This window comes from Tachyglossus aculeatus, chromosome 16 (assembly GCF_015852505.1).
Source record: "Tachyglossus aculeatus isolate mTacAcu1 chromosome 16, mTacAcu1.pri, whole genome shotgun sequence".
In the NCBI taxonomy this organism is placed as follows: domain Eukaryota; kingdom Metazoa; phylum Chordata; class Mammalia; order Monotremata; family Tachyglossidae; genus Tachyglossus; species Tachyglossus aculeatus.
The window spans coordinates 41,612,295-41,636,899 of NC_052081.1; the positions used below are offsets into that span (position 1 = coordinate 41,612,295).

The 24,605-nt window shown below is 45.7% G+C and overlaps 1 protein-coding gene across 5 annotated transcripts in view; it reads right to left on the reverse strand.

Moving 5' to 3' along the window:
* The window catches only part of THRAP3 (thyroid hormone receptor associated protein 3), a 65,642-nt gene that overhangs the window by 21,905 nt on the left and 19,132 nt on the right, over positions 1–24,605 (reverse strand). For 3 of the 5 annotated variants that reach the window (XM_038758382.1, XM_038758378.1, XM_038758379.1), the window contains exon 3: positions 16,427–16,531. The exons of 1 other annotated variant lie outside the window; for it this stretch is intronic. The gene's annotated coding sequence lies outside the window, so the exon portion shown is untranslated. Of the gene's footprint in view, positions 1–7,987; positions 8,164–16,426; positions 16,532–24,605 lie in introns of those variants that run through there. One more of the 5 variants, XM_038758381.1, reaches the window with a different exon arrangement.

A 24,605-nucleotide genomic window follows, 5' to 3' on the forward strand; every position in this document is an offset into this window, starting at 1 on the left:
GCTGGGCTGATTGGGGGATCACCCCAAGCAGGGTGACATTCTTGCACTGCACAGCGTTTCCCACCTGTTACCCATCCTGCAACTGCAGCCACTGCAGTAAAATCTACGCCACCTATTCCCAACCCAAACGCCCAACAGCCGTGGGGTCTCTCGGGCAGCAGGCGGGAAAGATGGACTTCCAAAAGGAAACAAGACACATGGCCGAAGTTCAAAAGTACATGTCTTCTCCGTTATGGAACTAGGGTTCGTTCTACATTTTAGAACATCCCATCCCAAGCTAGTTTACTAACCTGAAGGAGGAAAATTGAATGTTCTCAAAGGCAAATAGAGCTAGGCTGATGAGATGCTACAGACGGATCAACTCTTTTCAAGCTTAAGTGACGAGGAAACTTCAAAATCCATTTGAGGCCCAGCACTGACAGTCACTAATTATTGTTTTTCGGGCCCAAAACATACATTTTGTAGTTCACCACTTTTGTATTACTCATAAGTCTAAAATAACTCCATCCAACTGTTCCAGAGATATACGTGTTCTGTAGTCACAGTTGTGCATTTTTTTAATTCTCTCCTTGCTCATGCTCTTGCGTCACGACTTGTTCTTTGGCAAATCAGACAAAGGTCCATCGTCAGATGAGGGTTCACCAGGGGACTTAGACAGTTTCAGGCCTTGAACATTTTGAGTAAAAGTGTGGGCATTTGCCTGGCATCCAAGGACACAAGTGGATTAGTGTTCCTTAAAAAGGGGGGGAGGAAATGTAACTGAAAGGTTACAGAAGTTACTCAAAGCCACACCTGTGGCAGATTCTCAGTCCTAACCCACAACCCCTGGTTTCCAGCCTCAACTCAGAGCCAAGAGCCTCGCTGATATGCCGAGTACTTTCAGGTGTTTTTTCAATCTCAATCTCCCGGCTCACCCTTCCCCAGTTCACCCCTGCCCCTTTTAATTGTAACAGAAAAGTACAAGATAACTCAGACTGGAGCAGTGCTGAAGTGAGCCACACTGTAGTCCTGCAGCAAAATATCCAAATCAATACTGGATGACCAGACTGCACCCTCACCCACAGAGAACATCGACAGTCTGCTCAGAAAAGCTCAGGGGAAATGCAGAGAGGAAGCCATTTTCGTTCTCAAGCAATGAACCACCTTTCATATCACCCAGTCAGATCACTCCTGATTACCAAACCGAACACACACTACCACCTGCCCTGGGAGCAGATCACGAATGCAAATATCACAGTGCCAGGCAAAATGGCACCATCAATCTACTCAGGAACCCCAGCCCAGCTTCATTAATAAGCCCTCGCCACACTTGGCAGGGGACTAAATTCCAGAGCCAAGATGGGACCCCTGGGGTGCCACTGGATAGAGATCTAGGGTTCTGCCTGCCCAAAGCCCCGTGCCACAATTTTGCTTTCTGGAATGAGGTTTGGCTAAATTGCATTCTCCCCCCACTTCCATCTCCCTATTTTCTACTGCAGCTGAGAAAGGCTGGGACTGTTCCAAACCCAAAGGCCTGGGATTGGAGCAATTTTGGGTATCAAATCCCCTTTCAAGGGCCCAAAGAGTGTACCCCAAAGGTAAGGTGGCACCCCTCCCGTGGCAACAGGCCCACATTCCTGCCACGGCTTTGGAACACCAAGAATCCTTTATCTCGCTGCTATCCGGCTGCTAGAATTCACTGAGCTCATACAGCCTCCAGGACCAGGTCCCAGAAGTGGGCGACTGCCATGTTTGTGTGTGCACATGCCCACTGTGTGCTCGAAAGCCCACAGACTGGATGCGTTTTATCTCAGTTACTGCTATCACCCTTTCTTCTACAGGAAAGTAGGAGTAATGTTGAGAGAGGCTAGACCCAATGTAAAAGCAAAAACAGGTGAGCAAAGAGAGGTGAGAAAGCAATAAAGGCTCCAAAAGGGGTAATTCACAAGTCCATTTTGGCTACTCAGATCCGAGCATCTCATACATAGTCTTGGAGCCTCCTGTTTCCCAAGTGCGTCCAGAAAGGGGGAAAATTGGGGGTTTGGATGCAAGCCATGATTTTTCCCCACTGGGAGCTACCCCTAATGGCCAATATTCACACCAGTTCTCAAAACTAAAAATGTCATCGGGGTGTGAAGGGACTGCCCACTTTTCTCCCATCCTTCACTTCCACCAAGCCACGAAAGGGAGAGGCAGCACGTTCCATCGGCAGGTGCCATTTTTAGAACTGGTTTGCCTGCTGGTAGCCACATTGGAGGTGGGAGGCGGTCACAAGCTACCAGGGCAACCGCTGATTGTATTCCTGATCTATGGCATCTTGGTCCCAAGGATTGGGAGAGTAGAGGGGATAGAAAAGCTTGGAAGTGAGCAACTTCTGACGTCCAGGTCACAAGCCAGAAGATCGGCTTTCTGGGTGAAGCCACTTACCACGGTGGGGAGGACAGCTGCCTGGTAACTTTGATATAAAAAGCACACAAACACTTGGAATTTCTATAAATGTCCCTGGGTCTATCCCGGGGCGTTCAGTTTCCAGAATCGTCATTGGCCCGGAGATGACAGCTGAATCTCTGGAGAGGCTGGCGTCATCGGTTCACTTCATTTACCGTGAACAAGTATGGAAACAATGGCTGGGTAACTCGATCTGGTGGACTGGGGGTGGGGTGGGGTGGGAGGAGAAGGATTTCTCCTTTAAATGCCTGCTGAAACAGCCCCACTGACCTCAATTTTGGGCAATGAAGTTTAAGCCTCTCCCCCTTGACCAGAAAGGGGATCGCCTCACCTACCCAGCAGAGAAGCTAGTAGGCTACCGGGAGATGGCGAGGACCAGGATTCAGACAACGCTTTGCGGAGATACACCTCAAGCTTCCAAGGGGACCACGGAGCGTGAGGGACAGAGTGGGGGTTCCTGTACCCATCACGGGCACCACCCAGAGCTGCTTCCCCGACTTTGACTTCTCCCCAACAGGCGGGCTACAGGACTTCTGGAGCTGGTGAGGGACCTGCCCGTCCAAACAGAATCATTCATTCCGGGCCAGATCCACAGTGGAACCTACGGTGACTCCAGCTCCTTCAGTAGTAATAATAATCATCACAACAATGGTATTTGTTAAGCCCTTACTGTATGCCAGGCACTATTCTACGCACTTTAATAATAATGATGATGGCATTTGTTAAGTGCAAAGCACTGTTCTAAGCGCTGGGGAGGATACAAGGTGATCAGGTTGTCCCATGAGGGGCTCACCACCTTAATCCGCATTTTACAGATAACAGGTACAGAGAAGTTAAGTGACTTGCCCAGAGTCACACAGCTGAATAGCAGTGGAGCTGGGATTTGAACCCATGACCTCTGACTCCCGTGCGCTATCCACTGAGCCATGCTGCTTTAACCCTTCCCCTGCCAAGTTCTGGCCCCCAAAAAAACAGAAATGGAGGAAGAAGGGGAGTGGAGAACATCAGATATTACAAGCTGAGAGGGAGAACTATCAGGTTGCACAGAGAGACCCGGCCACCATGTTAACCCCCTCCCTGCTCCCCAGTCCGTTCCAATTCTCTCCTGGGGCCACAAAGTTGTGTGAATATGATCTCATAAAAATGCAGTTCACTGGAAGAGTCAGTACAAGGGATTGGCTGGGAGGGTGGGGGAGACTCTAGGCAGGCTCCCGAAACCCCCAAGATGCAATCGATTGGAACAGCTAATGCTCCCTTAAAGCAAAAGAACAGGGGAACAGGAAATGCTGAGAACTACGAGGGCTCAAATGAAGGTGCTAGGGGGAAATTCCTAGCATCAGACTTGATGAGCGAGAATGGTCGTGAACAGAGCTTCACTAATACAGCACAGCAGACCCCAGGTGAGAGGTTTCAACTTGTTTATAGACTCAAAACCCTCGAGACTCTCCAAGGTGGAGAGATGGGGCTTTGGGATGTCCCTGGGCTTTAGTTCTTTCTGGCCAAAGGTGACAGGTGGTTAAAAACATAGGCTTAAACACACCCACCCAGATCACTGAAGAAAAAGGATGACGATCAAAATGGCTTGTGATTCTTAATCAGCCCAATACAACTGGTTTCCAAAGTTTAGGTTTAGAAGACATTCAATTCCTTCGTAAATAGAACAAAACTGAGTTTTATTTAAATCACCTCGACTCTGATTACTTACATCAGAGCACACATAATTAGTAGACTTCTGGGCATCCTGTAGGACTTACAGAAGACAAAACTCCAGAATTAAAACCGACTTTCACCAAGCAATCTAGCTTTACTAGAAAAAACAGTTTTTAAACATTTGGTGCATGCTCTCACAAAAATCTTATTACGAAAGATTCTTAAGCAGAAGGTGTAGGCTTAAAAGACTGAATTGGATCACAGAGTCCTGTGATGGTATTAGAAATCTCAAAAATGCCCCGTCTGTGAAATGGGTATGTCTGCTTCCTACCTAAATCTCAGAGTTATTCTGAAGACGGAATCAAATCAATCTCCTCTTTTTGAAGAAACTACCTGCAAAATTTATTATATATGCAACCAACCACTGTGGCAAAGACGGAGATAAAAAGGATGATTTTAAATAATTTCCCTATTATTATTATTATTAACTGTGGTAGTTGTTACACATTTACTATGCTCAAGCCCAGTACTAAATGCAGGGGTAGATAGACAAAGGGTGTAAAGGGTGATCTGATCGGACACAATCCCTGCCCTACCCCAGGCTCAGTCTAAGGGGGAAGGAAAACGGGTATTTAATTTAAACAGTGACACATAGAAGGCAATGACTTGCCCTAGGTCACACAGCAGGCAAGTGGCAGAGCTGGGATTAGGCTGTGAGCCCCATGTGGGACAGGGACTATATACAACCCGATGATCTCATATCTACCCCAGTATTCATTGATTCATTCAATCGTATTTATCGAGCGCTTACTGTGTGCAGAGCACTGTACTAAGTGCTTGGGAAAGTACAATATAGCAATAAAGTACTTAGTCCAGTGCTTGACACTTCATCATCATCATAATTATGGTGTTTATTAAGCACTTAATATGTGCCAGGCACTGTTCTAAACGCTGGGGTAGATAAAAGGTAATCAGATTGTCCCATGTGAGGCTCACATCAATCCCCATTTTACAGATGAGGTAACTGAAGCACAGACAAGTGAAGTGGCTTGCCCAGGGTCACAAGGCTGACAAGTGGCGGAGTCAGAATTAGAACACATGTCCTCTGACTCCCAAGCCCCTGCGCTCTTTGCACTAAGCAAGTAACTACCATTATTGTTATAACCCAGAACTCCTGACACCTAGGTCTGGCCTCTTTCCACCAGACTACGCTCCTCTCCCCACTCTAGGGGTGCTGTGCATTAGACAATCATTAATCAAAAATTAAAAAAAAAATCACTCTGCTCTCCCTTCTAACATGTGTCGCTTCAAACTCCCAAGGGCAGTCTTTAAATGCCACCCCCTCCCACTACATTTACGAATTACGGTCCTTGATAGGGATAAATCCAAAACACCCTTTGACCGAGAGTTGTTTCATCAACTGTTTTCAAAAATACCTTTTCTCCTTCCTCAAACTGTGAGCCTGGAGTAGGGCAGGTACTATGTCCGATCCGATTATCCTGTATCTACCCCTGCACTTAGTACTGTACTTGGTGCTTAGTAAATAATAGTAATAATAATAATGATTGTGGTATTTGGTAAGTGCTTACTAAGTGCCGGGTACTGTACTAAGTACTGAGGTGGATACAAGCAAATCGGGCTGGACACAGTCCGTCTCTCATGGGGCTCACACTTTCAATTCCCATTTTACAGATGAGGTAACTGAGGCAAAGAAAGTGAAGTTACTTGCCCAAGACCACACAGCAGGCAAGTGGCGGAGCCAGGATTGGAACCCATGACCTTTGACTCCAATGCTCTATCCACTGTGCCAACTACCACAATTATTATTATTAGAAGGGAAATTATTTAAAGTTATCCCTTTTCTGTCAGTCTTTGCCACAGTGGTTGGATGCATCGGTAATATATAAATTTTGCCCTCCCTCAGTGACCAATTACTAACAGGAAGAAAGTTGCAGGGGACAGGGTGGGGTGGAGGGCTGAGGATGCATGCATGGGTGTCTAATTTAGGACCAATACTCAGTTACTAATCTGCTTAAATATAGTGAGGCTGAGACACCTGTCTATAGCTCAGGAGGACCCTATTTCTTACCCGACTATGCGGTGACCATGTCAACATTTGACCTCCCGTTTCAAAACCGATAAACCCAATCTCTCGGCAAGGGGCTGTGTACTTGCCACACCTGGGTGAAGGGGGGCTCATGCTGTAGCCTTCCCCATGCCTGGAGCCACACAAATACACCCAGACCATTTCTCCCGATTCCCGCACCACACTCTTCAAACAGGCTCGCCTTATCGGACATACATTTCCCAATTCCCGCAGTCCTCTGGCGAAAGAGCATAGTGAAAACCCACACTGTGGCTGAACTGAATGCATGCTTTTCTTAAACTCTGTCCCCCGCCACCTCCCCGCCCGTCTTACGCCATCGAGTCGTCTCCAACCCATTACCTTTCCTGAGAAGACCTTGAAGTAGGCAAAATATAGCTTTATCAATGCATCCTAATGAACTAAAAGAATCACTCCCAAAATGTTGCAATCATTCTCTTTTCACATTTGCCTTGCAAATGAATCCAAGAGTGCGATATCAGGACTAAGCTGTGGGTGGTCCTGCAACAGACAATAGGAAAAATCCAGGGCCTGGTTGAGAGCAGCAGGTCATTATGTCAGGATACTGAAGAGTGCTCCAATTGGACAGAGGCCTTAACCCTCCAAATCGATACCCCAGCTCCTGGGGGAAGGGGAGGAGAGAAATACGACCCGCCCATCAAAACCCTTTGTCTTGGCAACAACGGAGACAAAAAGCCCAAAGCCCGCTATTGTGCCTGCAGTGTGCAATCCTAAACTCATAGATGATGTGCCTGGGCTCAGCTGTAACATCACTGAAAAACAAAGTCTGGGGCAAAATGGAGGCCCCAGAATGCCGGGTGGCATAAAGGAAAAGGCAGCGTGTGTTTGTCTGGCTTCTTTACCAATTGGAAGCTTGCTGTGGACTTGCACCACCCTAAGAAGCCTAACTGGAACCAAGGCCTCCTCCGGAGAATCCAAAACTCCAAAGTTCAATTTCTGCCCCTTCTACTTCCCATCAACAAGCGGCTCTCTAAGGGCGGCATGTCCAGGCTGGCTCAATGATGGTGTTTGGATTTAAGATTTCCAACTTCTCTTTTACTTCTTCATAATTTCCTATTTGGTTTGTGGACATACACAGAACCTTATGCTCATTTGGTGGGGAACCAATTTGCCTCTATGAGCCAAACTCCATCTAATACCCAACAAGGGGTAGATGTCCTCAAGCTTAGCTACTGCTATATACCTTTCCCTCTCCCCCACAAAAATCGACATCCTACAGGCCCTGTGGTAAACAGTAGAACAGAAGAACTTTTCATCGATAAGATTTCCCCTCCGCCCAGACATTCAATCAGGAGGCTGGGAGAGACAAGAGGATCCAGAAGCACTGTGGTGCTGCCTCCTCTAAATTCCTCACCGAAAATGATTTTCTTTCCTCCTTCTCTGACTTGGGCACTGCCCAGGATCACACCTTTATACCCCTGTCCGCTAAAAGCAATAAAAGCAGGTCGAACAAACACGAGCAACACAACTGAACTGAAACTCAAGCCTCAAATGATTGTAAATTGTGCAGGGCCCGTACCTCCAGCTCCCCAGGGTAAAGTTGAGAGCAATGACTTGGAAGACATTAATAATCTGTTCACTGTAGTTGCCTTAGATCTTTACACTAACCCACGGCCCTCTTAAAAGAGGAAAGCCATTTTTTCTTTTCCATCCTCTTCGAAGAAGCCTGGCTCTCCGCTTCTCTCTCACTGCCCCACTGCCAAGACGTCGCTCGTTTCAGTTCCAACGCAGAATCATCTGCAAATGGGAGCGTTCGCCAACGGCAGGCCGGAGTCCCTCGCTTACCTTAAGTCCACAGTTTTTACTGGGATTTGGGGTGGTCTGCTCTCCGGAAATTAGTCCGGGGCTTGGTTGGCCCAGGAAAGGCGTGCTTTTAGGAAAAGATCGTGGCTAGACTGGAGAAATGCGCCCCAGAGAGGGGACACGGCTCGCTGTGGCAAAAAGGCACTCTGTCCTGAAAGTTATGAACAGCTTCTTCCCAGCACTCAGCCTGCAAGGGGTCACATTTCCTTTCTGCTTTTAACTACTGAACAGGTTTCATGTCCTTATGACACGACAAAACTCCACCCCTCTACTTTTAAAGGGGCAGCACCACTCTCCCGCGCCTGGAGGGAGGTGACCTGAAGGCTACTCAGCTCCGAACGGTGCCTTCTTGGATTTCTTCTGGCCGGGGGATATTTTGTGAAGTTACCCTCTTTCACCAGTACGGGCTCCGACATTTGTGGGGTTTTGCTGTTCTATCTGAAAGGTTCAATTTGCTCAATGCTGGCTCTGGTCCTTGAGACGACGCACCTGACACTCATCTCTGCATCACAGCTGGTGTCTCAGCCCCATCAGGCCCTGAGAGGCACTCTGGTTGTCTATCTGTACCCACGCAGAACCCTGAAGTGGATGGTTATTCTATTATGGTATTTGTTAAGTGCTTACTTACCTCGTGCCCAGCACTGTACTGACCACTCGGGTAGATACCAGACAATCGGATCAGATACACTCTCTGTTCCAAATGGAGCTTTCAGTCTGAGTAAGAGGGAGACCAAGGAATGAATCCCTATTTTACAAGTGAGGAAACTGAAGCCCAGGGAAATGAAGTGACTTGACCAAAGTCATAGACCAGACAAGGGGCAGAGCCGAGACTAGAACCCAGGTCCTTTGAATCCCAGGCCTGGCCTCTTTCCACTAGAACATACTGCTTCTCTTATCACCCATTCACACAGCTGAGGAGCCCACTCCTTCCAGTGCTTTCACAACCAAACAGGTAAAAGAGCCCTGTTTTCATTCTTCCTACCCTGTGACCACTTTTACTACTAAACCAACAGAATCTGACAGACATTTAACTCCAGGAAACAACCAACCAGGTTTTTAACACTCTGTCTTGTCCAGGTGCTAGCAAATAACATTCTAAGAGACTGTGTATCTGTTCATTTTTTTTTCCTTTATGGCATTTATTCAGCACAACGTGCCAGGCACTTCTTCCTTTAACAATTCCCCTTGGAATAGGTGTGTGTATTTGGGGGAGGGGGCAAACTAGGGAATGAAACAGCTAGCATTTTTAAAAATTGGATTGGCCTCAGGCCTGGTTCTATTCAAAGCCTATTTCTCAAATACACAGATAATGCTAAATTGTATGGGGTTGCTAACTCTTTGGAAGACAGGAATGGTGCAAAGTGCCTTAGATACATTGGAAAAATGGTCTTGGAAAAAATAATCAAATTCCATAAGGACAAGTACAAGGAACTGCATAGTAAGGATAGAAAAAAAATCAAAATTTGAGTTGGTGGGAAAATGGTTAGGCAAGAACTCTTTGGGATTGGAAGTTCCTTGAGGGCAGGAATTGTGTCTTTTTACTTAGACTCTCCCAAGGGTTTAATACAGTGCTCTGTTCACAAAGCCTGCTCAAATAAATACCACTATTAATCATAGTTGGCTAAAGCTGAATGAGTTCCATCAATGGCATTTAGTTGACACCTGTTATGTACAGAACACTGAACTAAATGCTTGGGGAACACAGTACAGTACAATAGATACAAACCTTGCCCACAAGCAGCTTAGAGTTTAGTAGGTTGCCAATGAAATGTGCTATTTAAAAAAAAATCACCTTGGCAATACGAGGAATCACTGCAAGCATGAAATGCAAGAGGCAGGAACTCACCCTTCTGCTTTAGCTGCACTAGATATAACATACATTAGAATATTAAATTTCATTTTTAACACACCAAAAAATAGAACAAGTACTAAGAGTGACAAAAATGATTCAAAGGATAGAAAACCACTCCCTCAAACGAAGGTTAAGGAAATCAGGTTTTCTAGCTTTGTGAAGATAGTCTGGCAATTCATTCATTTCATTCAATCGTATTTATTGAACGCTTACTGTGTGCAGAGCACTGCACTATGCAATTGGGAAGTGCAAATCGGCAACATATAGAGACGGTCCCCACCCAACAACGGGCTCACAACTGGCACTCAACTGTCTTTAAGAAAATAGGTGCTTATCTGTCGCAGCTGGTTTCATTATTCACCACGCTTGGGTCAGAGTTCTTTAGGGTCCCTGTCACTCTCAAATTCTAGGGGCTCAGACAAGACTATCTCCAGGGTCTTCAAACTTGGTCAGACCAATCTTGAGTGGTACAATAAATTGCAGGCAGCTTCACATGAAGGGTTAATGCCTTAAGGAGCTAGCTTGCAGAGGGAAACCTGGCAGATTGTTTACAGACACAAATGAGGATGGAACCTCAAGGGTGACTGCACCCAACCTGATGCCCTGAAATGAGAAGGGCATTAGAGCAACCAGATCCTACAATTAAAATGACAAAGTATTTTTTTTTAAATCATTATGGTGGCAGCTTGCACACTCCCTAATCACCAAAGGAGCTCTTTAGCCCATCAGTAAAACTCAAGACTGGGGAACTCACTCAAAGACCACCAAAGACATTTGATAAAATTGGCTAGGAGCCCTCAAAGTCTATTTTTAATGGTATTTGTTATGCACTTACTACATGCCAGGCACTGTACTACATGCTGGGGTAGATACACACTACTCAGGTTGGACAAAATCCATGTCCCATATGGGACTCACAATCTTAATCCTCATTTTGCAGAGGAGGTAACAGGCACAGAGAGGTTAAATAACTTGCCCAAGGTCACACAGAAAACAAGTGGTAGACCTGGCAATTGAACCCAGGTCCCATTGACTATCACAGTTAAGAAAATTCTCCAATTTCTTATATTCAGTACCAAGGTTATCTAGTCATTATTTGATTATATAGTATCACATTCTTCCAGTTTGAGGGGCAAGCATTACTCGGGTTGCTATTCTTAACCTCGAAGGTTCAAAATTGGGACTGTCTGGCCATTTGGGAAGGGAGAAAGAGTGTTAGTCTGTGGGCCAGTGGAAAAATTTCCCTTGCCCCCCTCCCTCTACCCATGGACAGGGCAATCCCGAAAAAAAAAAAAAAAAAAAAGAACCACCCGGTTGACATGTGAAATGACTCTAAAAGGAAAGACTTTGGGAAACTGCTTTTTGACAGACGGGTGTCCTTCTTCCTACCCTTCTGGCCTTATTTCACGTTGATCCAAATCACATTTACAGACTGACACCAGGTGGTTAACACGATGTCCAGGAATGGTCAGGCAGAAACATTATTTCATAGGGCTGAAAGTTTTGGCTGGGGGAGATAGGAGGCATGTCCCAGTTTCTAAGAGGACTAAGGAGCTGCTAATAATAATAATAATAACAATAACATTTATCAAACATTTTCTATGTACTGGGGTAGATATAAGGTTGTCTGATCAGATATAATATTCCCCCCTTTTTACAGATGAGGAAACTGAGGCCCAGAAACAAGCAACTTGTCCAGAGTCACAAGTCCAGTGTTGGAGCTGGTACGCAATCCCAGGTCTCTTGACGCACAGTCCCCACGCTCTTTCCACTAGGCCAATCTAACCGGTAGGTGAAGTACCAACCCCCAGTACTCCAACAAGAATGAGGTTCAAAAAGTTTCAAGCTGAATTTTCCTGGGGGGAAAAAGGGGAAAATCTGAAGAAAGGAACTGATGAAAGCAGAGTTAACCAATACTCAATTTTTGCCTTCAGCTAATTGAGGTTTCTGGGTTAAAAAGCTCTCTTGCCCCACATCGAGACCCGTTTAGACACAACAGCCTCAAAGCCAGATTCCTCCTCCAACAACAGCAGGCTCTGGTGCTCAACCTGCACATCTGGGAAGAATAAGTTCTCAGCTTGTCAAACGGCAAAAGTGGGAAATTCCACTTTCAGTTTGCGTACTGGCATCAACTTGAGCAATACCCAGGTCTTACTTTGCTTTAGAAAGCCTAGGCTCCAGGAGGCTCCTCGGAGCTTGGTGTGAATACTGTATTCTTTCCTTATTCCCATTAACGAAAAGGCCTGGACTGGGCACTTTCTGAAGGAGAGAACACAAAGGAACCTTGAGAGGATTCATTCCTGGAAATCAGGAGAGGGGCCAGTTCAGTGGGAATTAAGGAGCTGGGGTTTTGGAGGAACGCAAGCTCCGCGTTATAAGAACTGGGTGGGGTTAAGAGCAGAATGTACTAAAAAGGGGCACTGTAACTGCCGCTTGCACGTTTCTATCAAGAAGCCGTGTGGCCTCGTGTTCGGCCACAGACCTGGGCTCTAATGCCAGCTCCGCCACTTTCATTCATTCATTCAATCGTATTTATTGAGTGCTTACTGTGTGCAGAGCACTGTACTAAGCGCTTGGGAAGTACAAGTTGGCAACATCTAGAGACGGTCACAACTACTGGGCCTCAGTTCCCTCAACTGCAAAAAAGGGGGACCTGTTCTCCCTCCTATTTAGACTGAGTCCCACGTGGGACAGCGCCTGTGTCTCACTGATCATCTTGTATTTACCTCGGTGCTTACTACAGTGCTTGGCCCATAGTGAGTATTTAATATAATAACATTATTATATTACTATTCTACCTGTGGATGCACATTTAGAAACCTGCATGGCCACAATTCACTTGACTCATCCTGCAGGTACCTGCAGAACATTTACAGGTTAGGGAGGAGGCAGGGAGGAGCAGGTGTGGGCTAAATTCTGTTTACAGAACCTATAGTTGCCACTGCCTCTGAGGTGCTCAGGGTAAAAGAGCCCGGCACATCTTAAGGCTACTGCCATCCCCTCCTCTTTTCTCTTTCTTTCTGGCCCAGATCACTCTGCCCCAGGAGGATGTCAGCTGATGGCCACCTTCGTACGTGGTCTGGATGTGCATTTGGTCTGCCACAGAGACCTGAAAAATCAAGCACTTATATTTACTGAGTGCAGAGCACTGTCCTGACCACCTGGAAAAGAATAACAAATTCTTTTGTTGCTGCCCACCATGGGCTTCTGGTCACCTAGCTGCAATTTACCTGGCCCAACTCAGGGGTACTGACAACATTCACGGGTCTGTTAAGTGAGCTTTCTTGAGGGTTTAGGCGGGGCATAGGTGAATAACTAAGGGTAGGTGTAAAATACAGTACCTGTGTAGGTGACTAATATAAATGTCCCCCTGCAACAGTCCAGGTGGCTGTTTCCAGGTTAAGTATAAGCACAGTCTCAGATACTGCAACATAGCAGGGGGATGACACTGTAGCAGAATGACCAGCCCAGCAGGAGCGACTGGGGATTACTCTCCTCAAACAAAGGCTTTGCAATGGTCAAGAGACGGAGAGGCAGTAAACAGTCTGGCCCTGATGAGGACAAACCCATCAGTGCAGCAAAGAAATATCCGTACGTGGAAAAAAAGGCAGAAAGTTGTGTTGGGGGGGTGGGGGGGAGAAGAGGATGAGATCGACAGACCTAAAATGTTCAGGTCTCCCTTCAGTTTTGATTGTTAAGCCTTTCTTCCTTCTATCAAATGTATGAAATTGTCCTTTGTAAAACTTTTGCCCTTTGCTCATTTGCACCTGGCTGAGTGGTTTTGAGGAATTCTGTGCCCTTTCCATTACAGAGGAGCCATTTGGGAGGGGAGAAAACTGCTCAGGGCACCCTGAAAGTGAAGAAAGGACCCCAGCTTGCTTTTCACTAATAATCTTAGCCCACCAGTCCAACTAATAGAGCGGCTTTGTGGAGAAATCTCCTTAGGGAATATATTCAATAGGTTCCTACTAAATCTTGACTATTCTAGCCAATTACAGCTCAGCTTCTTTCACCCTCCTCCTTCTCAAAACAGAATGAACAGCAAATTGAGAGGGTGAACAAACCTCAACCTCACCGAGGGAGCCCCTGTCGGGTCTTGGTGTCATTTGTGCTTGCACCCAATCGACAGACACACTTGCAGTTTGGGGAGGAGGGATTTCTTCTCATCACTTTGACTCTCAATTTCCCAACCTTAAAGACAGACATTGCTACCCCTCATAACACTCCCTCCCCAACACGTGTCGTATTCAGGCAGTGACTGTGACCGTGCTCTCTAATTTTGTTTGGTGGTCAACCACCACAACAATTAACTTGATGTTCACCGAAATACCAATCAAGTGCCTTTTTGACCTAAGATTGGACCCGTAACAGATTTGCATGGCAACCGGCTTTCCCAGTCCCATTAGAAAGCACTCTAGCCCTGGATCTTCCAAGAACTCCGCCAAACCCCATTTTCCTCCCCGACCTTCCCAATCACACCATCACATCATTCACTGGGGCGCTCATGCATACATTTGTTATTTCCTTAATTTACTCACCTGGGTTTCTCATGTCTATCTAATTTCTCACCCTTTCACCTATGGTATCTTCGGCAATTTGCATCCACTTGCCTCTTTTCTCAGACTAAGTTTCTCAAAGGCATTGACATGTTTTTGACTCTTTGACTGCTTCCTAAGCACCTAAATACAGTGCTCTGCACACAGTATGTGCTCAACAGATGCTGCTGCTGGTTTCACCACTTTTGGCTCCTTTTTCAAAAGTCTTGATGTTAACCCTTTGTTATATTTCAATCACGTGCACTTCGAGATTTGTTCTCACCCACCAAGGGCTCCAAAAAACAGGAATGTACATTTCGCAATTAACGCACGAAAAAAATCCCAAAAAACTCAAACGTGAAATTTGATCTTGTCCATGTCCAATAAGAGTTTTAAGTGACATCGATGAACCTCCTTCTGGTACGTTTTCCTTGGTTCTTGTTAACATTTTTCCCCAGTAATATACAATACGACAGCATCTTTGGCTGAAGACAGGTGAATCCAGACAGATTGTAGTCTGCATTCAATTTCTATGCATCTGCTTTGTGTAGTTTTCAAAACTGGATGAACTGAGCAACAAAGCACTTGAGTCGAGTCAAACTGGATCTGTTATCAGGTCCTGCTGAAAGCACGGCTGGGCATAAAATGGCCATGGCCTCCCAGTTGGCATCATTCACTTCCCCAACAGAGGCTGTCAGGCGCCTTAGATTGGAGTTTGGGATTTGACATCTTTTTGGGCCTCGTTTCTTCCTCTCCTGCCACCCCCTTCGCCCTTCCCAGGTAAACAGAGCTTCTGAGTAACAGTGCAACATGCCAACCCAAATCTTAATTTTCCTTCACGATTCAACAATGCTTCTGAATTAAAAGAGTTTTATATTAAGTATGAAACATAGCATCTAGATTCATGTTAATATTTTCTAAGTTTTGACCTTGGACACAGAAAACCCAGAAGCCTGATGTTTGTTATAAGAGTGATAAAAATCAAAACACCCCAAGAGACTTACCTTCACAACATGGCCTTTGGTGTAATTTTTTTTCAAAACTGACATGGTGGTAGAAACATGGTGTAAAATATCCTAACTGTCGAGCAGCCATTTTAATGGTTCAAGCACAATGTCCCTCCTTTTAAAATAAGCCTTTCTTCAGGAGCGAGTTAAGACTATTAAAACTGTAATCTATTCCACTGCAATTTTCTATACAAGAAAGAAAAAGTAATTGGCGTGTAGGAGTAAAGTCATTCGTGAAACAAACTCTTGTCAGAGCTCCACAAGTTTTGGATTTTAGGCACCCAGATTTTCTTGCCATGAGTTCCCTCAAGTAGCTGAACCTGACTTGTAAAGGGTTTCCCTCCGGTCAAATGGACAGAATCCAGGAATCCAGGATGTTAAGCAATGTAAACAGACTTCAACCTCCACACCACTGGGCCTCTTCACTTTAACTGGGCAGACATGCTGTACCAGATCTGGTTTTTTCACTCCTTCACTTGTTAATTGCAAAATTTCAAACCTGTTAAGTACTATCTGGTGTACTTCTGGATGGACAAAGGTTAACCATTTCATTTGATAAAATAAGGAAATGAGGGACTTGGAAGGGGAATCATTTCTGAAAAGCTCGCAATTCGCAAATTCACCTATTCGGAGCAGTGCAATTGTTTTTAAAAAGGGAATTTCAGCTCTTCGTAGGAGAGCATTAAAATACTGCATTGGCATTTTGCTTGTAAAAAGTTGAAATCAAACCCCAAGAAGAACGGAAGACACCCGAACCATCTAAGAAGTGAGATCCGATTACCAGATGAGTTGCAAAGCTCTGGTTTTATGTGGAATTTGGAAGAGAATACAGTGGATGGAGTTTGGTCTTTACTGTTATGATTCACTATCTTGGACAGTGAAGGAGGCACCTTAAACAAGCAACTAGCTGAAGCTGCAATTATGAATTAGCAACCCCTAAAGCTCTCCTCTTTGTTAAGAGTCTTGTTGTAACTCCTCTTTTTTTTCTGGACGAGGTCATGAGCTCCTGCTGCTCCAGGGCACCTACCTTATTTGAGCAATGACTCAATTTGCACTCGATTCCCAGAACGTCACCTTCTCAACGGGAGTACTGAAACCGTCTTTGCTTCTCCAGTTACATACGGATACAAATCTGGAATGACAAAATATTGCACTGAGAGGCTGGGGGAGGGCCATAAAGTTGGCTGCTTATGTTTTACTCCATATCTGACATCTAGGAGTAAGGCTACTTCCACTCAAATGCAACCCAGGCAATCTTCACAAGGAAGACCACTTCTGCTAACCACCATCCTCACTACCGCAAACTCTCTCTCTCTCTCTCTCCTCCTCCCCCCCACCCCACAGTCACACAATAATTCTGTGATTTGGACAACCATTATGGCTAAGGCCTAATTCTGTATTCGACCGCATGAGAATTTTGTCTTTGATGGTATGAGAATGAGCCTTTCAATAACTATATGCAGTGCCCAAGTACATAATTCAGCTTAGAAACTATGCAAGATGTTTGAAGAATATTATTTTCACAGTGAAGAATCATGTTCTAATATGTAGCCATTTAAAAGTCTGGGGTCCAGCTCAACACAAACACAAAAACTTAGATTGAGAGACACCCCGCAAAATATCCTTTCCCCTTTGAGTATGTATCTGGCTCTTCCTCCCAACATAAAACACTATATAATTACATTACCTATTGAAGATTTAAACACCTCTCCCCCAAGCTAAGGCCAGAGGGGGTTCGGTCTTCTCTCCAAAGCCAAGGGGAAACCACTTGTTGCCCTAGTTCAGTTAGGGTCAAGAGTCACAATTATTCCCCCAGCCCACTAACAACTGATACAAAAGCTTCAGGCCCAGCCAGCCTGGAGTAAAGAAGCAGTTAAATCCTGAGTGAACTAAAGGATTGGGTTTTTCAGACTTAACTCTGCTTCACGACATGCTGGACTGCAAGCTAGGCAAAGCCCCACAGCACTTGTGTACATATCTGTAATTTATTATTTCCAGTAATGTTGGTCTCCCTCTGTAGACTGTAAGCTCGCTGTGGGCAGGGAATGTGGTATATTGTTATAGTGTACTCTCCCAAATGCTTAGTACAGTGCTCTGCACACACTGAATGCTCAGTAAATATGACTGACTTACTGACTAAAAGGGGTGAGCAGTGAGTCTCACACATTCAATTACAGATTTCCTGTTTGTCTCAGGACTGCTCCTGGATCAGTGGGGATAATTCCCCCAGATTCATCAAGAGTTGTTCTCAGGGCTTCACTGAGCTTACTTCCTTAACGACATCCTATTCTCCACTGCAAAGGAAGCCACCACTGATGCCACCAGGAAAACAACAGACAAAAACATCGTGAGGGCCTTGTGAAATACAACCACAGAGTCTATCATTACCTGAGAATTAAGAATATAAACCAAAAAAAAAAACCCACAAAGGGTAGCAAATTTTTAATTACAAGTAACAGGGATCTAATCAACCCCAACTTCTCCTTTCAAAACCATTAAAACCTAAAAAACGTAGCCGACGGACCCGTTACATATTCTGAAAGCCACTCATTTACAAACTACAATACTGGGCTAAATTAAACGTTTTTAACTTTCATTCTTACCTTGGCATTTACAAGTCTGTCAGGGATGATCTGAAACACCGAGGGGTACCTGATTCCACATAAACTAAAGACAATAGCAAGCCCTAAAAACTAACCATGAGAGAAAAATAAATGTTCCAATTAAACTCGGATCAATTTTAGAAACAAAAATTTGGGAGTCAATATTCACAGGAACAGAACGATTATAGGCAAATCTCTCAAATGCCTGGCAAAAATCAGGCATTTTTTTAGTTATGTGAAAGAATGTTCTAAATATGACTCAAAGGTAAAAACTACCAGGAAAATGCTTTTAAGTAGAAGGGAGGTCTTTATGCCAGAAATATCTTTAAAGTCTCCTCTCTCCTCACCCAGGGAGTCCCAACATCCTAGCTTAAATACTAAAGGAAAAGGTACATTTATATTTTACAATAAAGCATTAAGCCCCTAGATTCTGTAATGGAAATAATGATAAGCTACGGTTCCTCCGGCCCGTCTAAAAGATGATTTACATCACGTTTCCTGCTTATCTGCAAAGTAAGAATAATCCTTTCCCAGGAAAAGAGAGTCAGAATGGAAAAAAAGACATTATCCCGCAGTCACATGAAAGCCTGGACAAGGGGGGGACAGGTACTTATCCAATCAAAGGTATTTACTGAGTGCTTATTGTGTGTACAGCACCGTACTAAACACTTTGAAGAGTACAATTAGAGAAGCAGCATGGTGTAGTGGATAGAGCATGGGCTTGGAGACAGAAGGATCTGGGCTCTAATCCCGGCTCTGCCACTTGTCTGCTGTGTGACCTTGGGTAAGGCACTTCACTTCTCTGTGCCTCAGTTACCTCATCTACAAAATGGGAATTAAGACTGTGAGACCTATGTGGGACATGGACTGTGACCAACCTGATTATCTTGTATCTACTCCAGGGCTTCGGCACCTAACAAATACCATAAAAAAATTAATTCATCCTTCAATCATAAAGGAGCACACACAAGCTGATGAGGTCAGTCCAAGATGGAGGAAAATTATCTGAACATTTCGCTTAAAAAAAGCCACGATCTGAACTGATGTTAGGGCATACAAACTTATTATATATATATATATATGTATATATATATATATACACATATATATATATATATTTTTTTTTTTTAGGAATTAAAATAGGTCCACTCCAAGCTGTGGAACTAAACTCAGTTCATGTAACTGACTACATTTTTATTGACTACATTCTGATGAAATCTCGTTAAGAGGGACAGAAACTTGTTCAGTGGTCCAAAAGAGTTTTGCTTTACAGAGCTCTTTCTATACAAAGTGCCACAAGCCTGCCTGGGGCAATGACTTCAAACTCCTTGTAGGCAGGATCGCTGTCTACCAACTCTACGTATTGTCCTCTCCCAAGCTCTTAGAACAGTGCTCTGCACACCATAAGCGCTCAAAAAATACCACTGATGATTTAATGTCCAGGACTCTAGTTTCCCCTTGCTGAGACTCTTGTTATAAGCCATACTTGTGATAGCAAGGATCCTCTATACATATTTAATGCTTCATCAGCAGAAATCAATGAGAGTAAGAACTGTTCAGGCTATTTCTGAAAGAGATTAATTTCAACTCCCTTTAAAGGCTCGCCTGGGTCTTTTGGATTGTCTGGTTTTCGTTAAGCTAGTCATTACCAAAGGGGCTCCACTGGCAACGTGCAGGAGCGGGAGGGACGGCCACATTGAACAGTAGGGCACTGGGGCAGGAGGAATAGGTCCGGCCCAGCGCTTAGCCACTGAGGAGACCAAACTGGCCCCCGGGGCATCTTTCCACCGAGTCCCAAAATAGAAGGGAAGTTGCCCGAAAAGCCCTGCAAACCTTACCCTGGTAGTGTCTCCTCAGAGACCACATCCTCTCCCCACCGAAGTGATCATTTCCACCAGAGCGGCAGGAAAACCTGGGGCTGGGGAGAGACACTCTTGGGTCAGGTTTGAGGCTGCCAGGCCACCACAGGCTCCGCAGGACTCTTCACACAGCCCGCTCTCCCTAACGAGGCCTCGCCAGGCTTCAACACTTTTTTGGGTAGCAACAGCCTGACCTGTCACTCAAGCAAGTGAGGAGGCTTTCCTGGTCTCAGACTCCTCTAATCCCCCTCATCACCCAGGGCTGGGCTAGCTGCCAGATTATCACCTAGGAAATCCGGCCCATGGCAGCAGCCCGGTGGGGCAACATCTGCCAGAAACTCCCTATGTGCACACAGTACAATGCAGGATTTGAAAGCTTGGCCTTTTCCCATCTGACTTAGCTGAAAGGGGGTCATCTGCTCTTAGGTATCCGCTCCTTGGCCTCACCCGTGCCCAAGTTTCCCAGGGAGTGTTTTAAAACAATTATTTACCACGGTCCTTTACAGTGGACCACCCAGATTCAGGGAAGGATCTAAAACTCATTTTTTGGAAGCACCAGAGAAGCAACATGGCCTATTAGTAAGACTGCAGACTGAGGAGAGGACCTGGGTTCTTATCCTGGCTCCGCCACCTGTCTGATGTATGACCTTGTGCTACTCACAACTTCTCTGAGCCTCAGTTTCCTAATCTGTAGTGGGGGTTAAATCCTACTCCCTCCTACTTCGACTGTGAGCCCCATGTGGGACACGGGACCGTGTCCAACCTGATTGTGTTGTATCTACCCCAAAGCTTAGTACAGTGCATAGCACATAATGAGCCTCTAACAGGCATCATAATTACTAATTATTATTGCCACCTTGAGAACATCACCCAGATCTGAACATGAACTTCACAACTTTTTCAAAATAATCAACTTCTCCCTTTATTGTACTGTCGGGTTTTGCTCTTTCTGTTATTCTTAAAGTTTCAAGAGCTTTGGGACACCACGCCCTTACAGTTTTTTCTCCCGTGGGTTTTCACATTTTGTTGGGGTTCTAAACTCCCCCTCTAGACTGGAACTCCCTTTGGGTAGGGACCGTGTTTACCAACTATACTGTATAATATGCCCCCCATGTGCAAAGTACAATGCTCTCTATACTGTAGACCCTCAATAAATACCATCAATTGATGATTTTTCCAACACACGTCCATCAGGATAGAAAACGGTTATAAAGCCGGAAAAGATGGTGATGTTCAAGGTGTATGGTGTTTAACTTGAGTCTTCCTTAATTTGGGGTTCCTCAAAAACATAATCCTTGAGTTATTGAAGTGACTCTAGACTATGAGCTCATCATGGGCAGGGACTGTAACTGTTTATTGTTGTACTGTACTTTTCCAAGAGCTTAATGCAGTGCTCTGCACACAGTAAGCGCTTAATACGACTGAGTGAATGAATGACTCTGCGTTGTGCATGTGTTGTGTGCAAAGTGCACTAGCACACACAAACACACAACACTAAAAGGGCAAGCCAGTCTACACCGTGGTAAAAGAGTACCATTTTTCATGCAAAGCATTGGTCTCCTCACACTTTTCAATGGATTTTTATACAACTGAGTCAGCCACAAGACCCTTTCAAGCTGGTCTGATGATAACATCACTCTTTTCTCCAGCTGTTTGAAATCACAAAGAGAAACCTTGTCTCAGTTTCAACTCAAAGAAACCTACCAAGGGCGGCCACGGGACAGGTTTCAGGACTCTGCGGCGCAGTGACGTTGTGGGCAGGGCAGCGGTGGCATCGACTTGAATGCTTCCATGGATGTCTGTGGACCCTCCTCCCCAGAACCTGGGCATCACTGCACATGTTGCCCTCAATTCAACAGGGTTCTGGAACACACCTAGGCCCCCATTTCTCAGGTGCCACCAGCCACAGGATCTGAGTCTGGGAAGGGCTCTCCCACAGGTTAGAAAAGGGGGTGGGGGGAAAAAGCAAGGAGTTGGGAGCCAGCAGACCTCAGGTTCTTGGCCCAGTTCTGTCGCTGGCCTGCTTGGGAGACCTTGGGTAAGTCACTTACCCTCTCTAGGCAACTGTATAAGGGGCACATTCATCTCCCCCTCCCTCCAGTCCCCCTTCCTTTTAGTATTCAGAACTTCAGAAGCAGACAGTATGTTTTCAGATGCAAATAACTGGTGTGTAAATGCAAATCAGGCCCACCTTTAATCATCTACAAACAACCTGAATTCACTCACAACATGACCCCCTCAAATTTAAATCCAAAGCTGTGAGGGCTGCTCCTACTCTAAGCAGCTAAGTGAATTGAGCAAATCTGGGCTCGTTTGGGTTCTAATGACAGACCGTGTTACAGAACTCACAGCCACCAGGTAGACTGTATGGGTAAACAAAACCTAAGTTGTGACGTCAAAATTTGTAGCCTCTGCTCCTGTGGACCCGAGCCCAACCAGGCCTTCCAACCACCGGAGAACAATCTGCTTATATCTGGAGGTTAAATATATCAGGGCTTCAGCAGCATGATGACATCAATGACCATCAAATTGCATCGGGTACCTCTTGAACCACTTACTCTTAATGGTATGACGTTCTGGGCTGAATGCCTTTTATTATTATTAATGATAATAATAATAATGGCATTTGTTAAGTGATTACTGTATGCCAACACTGTTCTAAGCACTGGGGTAGATACAACATGAGTTTGGATGCAGTCCGTGTCCCACATAGGGCTCATAGTCTTAATCCCCATTTTACAGATGAGGTAAATGAGGCACAGAAGTGAGGGGACTTTCCCAAGGTCACACAGCATCCAAGTGGCGGGATTAGAACACAGGTCCTTCTGACTCCCGGGCCTGGGCTCTATCTGCTGGGCCATGCTGCTTCCCCAACTGTCAACGTTCGGTTATTCCGCTGAGAGGCCGTATTCCCTCTCTGTTAGAAAAAGGCCATGGGCACCCACCTTGATGGGAGCATGCGGGTGGACAGACCTTAGCTCTTTAGTCGACGGGCAGAAAGGTCCTAGGAACTGTCCTGAAGCCTCTCCAAGAAGAGTCTGGGAGAAAGGGTCGGGTGGGATCTGAACTAACAACTTCTAAGAGCTGAACTTCCCAAATGGGCCATAAGTCCATGGGTTTAGGGACCACTTGCTGAACACGTCAGAGGGCCAGGTGGAAGGGTCACCACAATAAGAATTTATCTTAGCCAACGCAAGACAAGTACACGAGAATCCCAGACTGGTCCACGGGGTATTTTCAATGTACTTGTGCTAATTTAGTTCAGGTCAAAATGTACCTGCTGAAAAGGGTCTCCACTAACTCATCCAACACACAGCTGACGAAGGGGAATGCTGAACCATCTAGGGTTTTCTCTCAACTGGCCCAGGGTCTCCACCCACAAGCCATGAAGTGCGTCCCGCTGATGTAACTGGAAATCCAGCTGCTAAGAAGCTGCCTTGTCGCTCTGGTGAATGAGGGACATCATCCACCCAAAGTTCCCATTTTTAGGAAACCTAATTGGGCAGAAGGCCCTGGACAATGCATAAACTTGAGAAGCGGTGTGGAATCAGGAGACTGTGGAGTTCTAATGCCAGCTCCGCCACTAGCCTGCTGTGAGTGACCTCTGGCATGGTCACCTACATGCACAGTTGGTTCAGCTCTGGCTTCAGGGGCTCAAAAAATTGAGGCTTCCCAAGACCAGGCCAACCCCTGCCCCCGCCACTGATGCAGACCCTCGCCAAGCCTCCTGAAGCATCTCTGGCAGATGCCGGCAAGAGGAGGCTCGACTGGGCCACACATACCTGCGGAGAAAGAGGCTCAGCCTTACAAGGGTCTTCTGCCTAATGCCCATTTTCAATGGGCAATGGGGCTCGCAACAGCTTGGGCCCGGGCCTCGTATAAGGCCCTGAATCCCCACAGAGCCTTGAAAGACTATCTTAAGTAATCAACTGAGACAGAATCAATCAGGGCCAGGAAGACAAACACAGTGATTTCAAAAAACCACATCTGTCCAAACGCCTAAAATAGCTCATCCTGGGCCAGCACACTCCATTCCAGCCTGGGCCAAATTCTCTTCGACAACAAGTCTCCAACCATCTGATCAAAGCAATATGTTAGCCCGCTACAGCACTGCTCGCCCCCGCCATCGCCCCAGCAAGTTTCAGGCAATTCTCTCAATTTCACATTTTTCAGAGTTGCTTCAGAAAGATTACTGGTTGTTAAAAAAAAAAAGAAAGTAAAGAAGAAAGAAAATTGGCACAATAAAAGAGGAAGAGTGTTGTCTGATCAGATGACCTGGTGCTTGATCTGGGGGACGAGAGGGTCCGTTTTGCTTTGGCTGACAGATTTTTGGACGGTGTTTCAACAGTGCCGCGGCAGGGGGTCCCAATTCCGGGCCATTAACGGCATTCTGTGGGGCACCAACCACCCTCAGGGCCCCCAAGCGAACATATAACCAGAACAAGGAATTAAGCCGCTTACTCCACCAGAACAAAGACAATCAGCTCACCTTCCATGTAGCCTCCCCATAGAGGAGTCTAACAAACTGAGTGAGAACATCCTCGCAATTAAGATCCACAGCCGGATGCACTCCCGCTGCCCAGAAGACCTGGGGTCTAACCCCAGCTCTGCCGGTTGCTAGCTGCTTGCTAGCTGTGTGACCTTGGGCAAGTCATTTAACTGTAAAATGGGGATTCGATGCCCGTTCTCCCTCACACTGAAGACTGTGAACCCCATGCAGGACAGGGACTGTGTCCGAACTGAC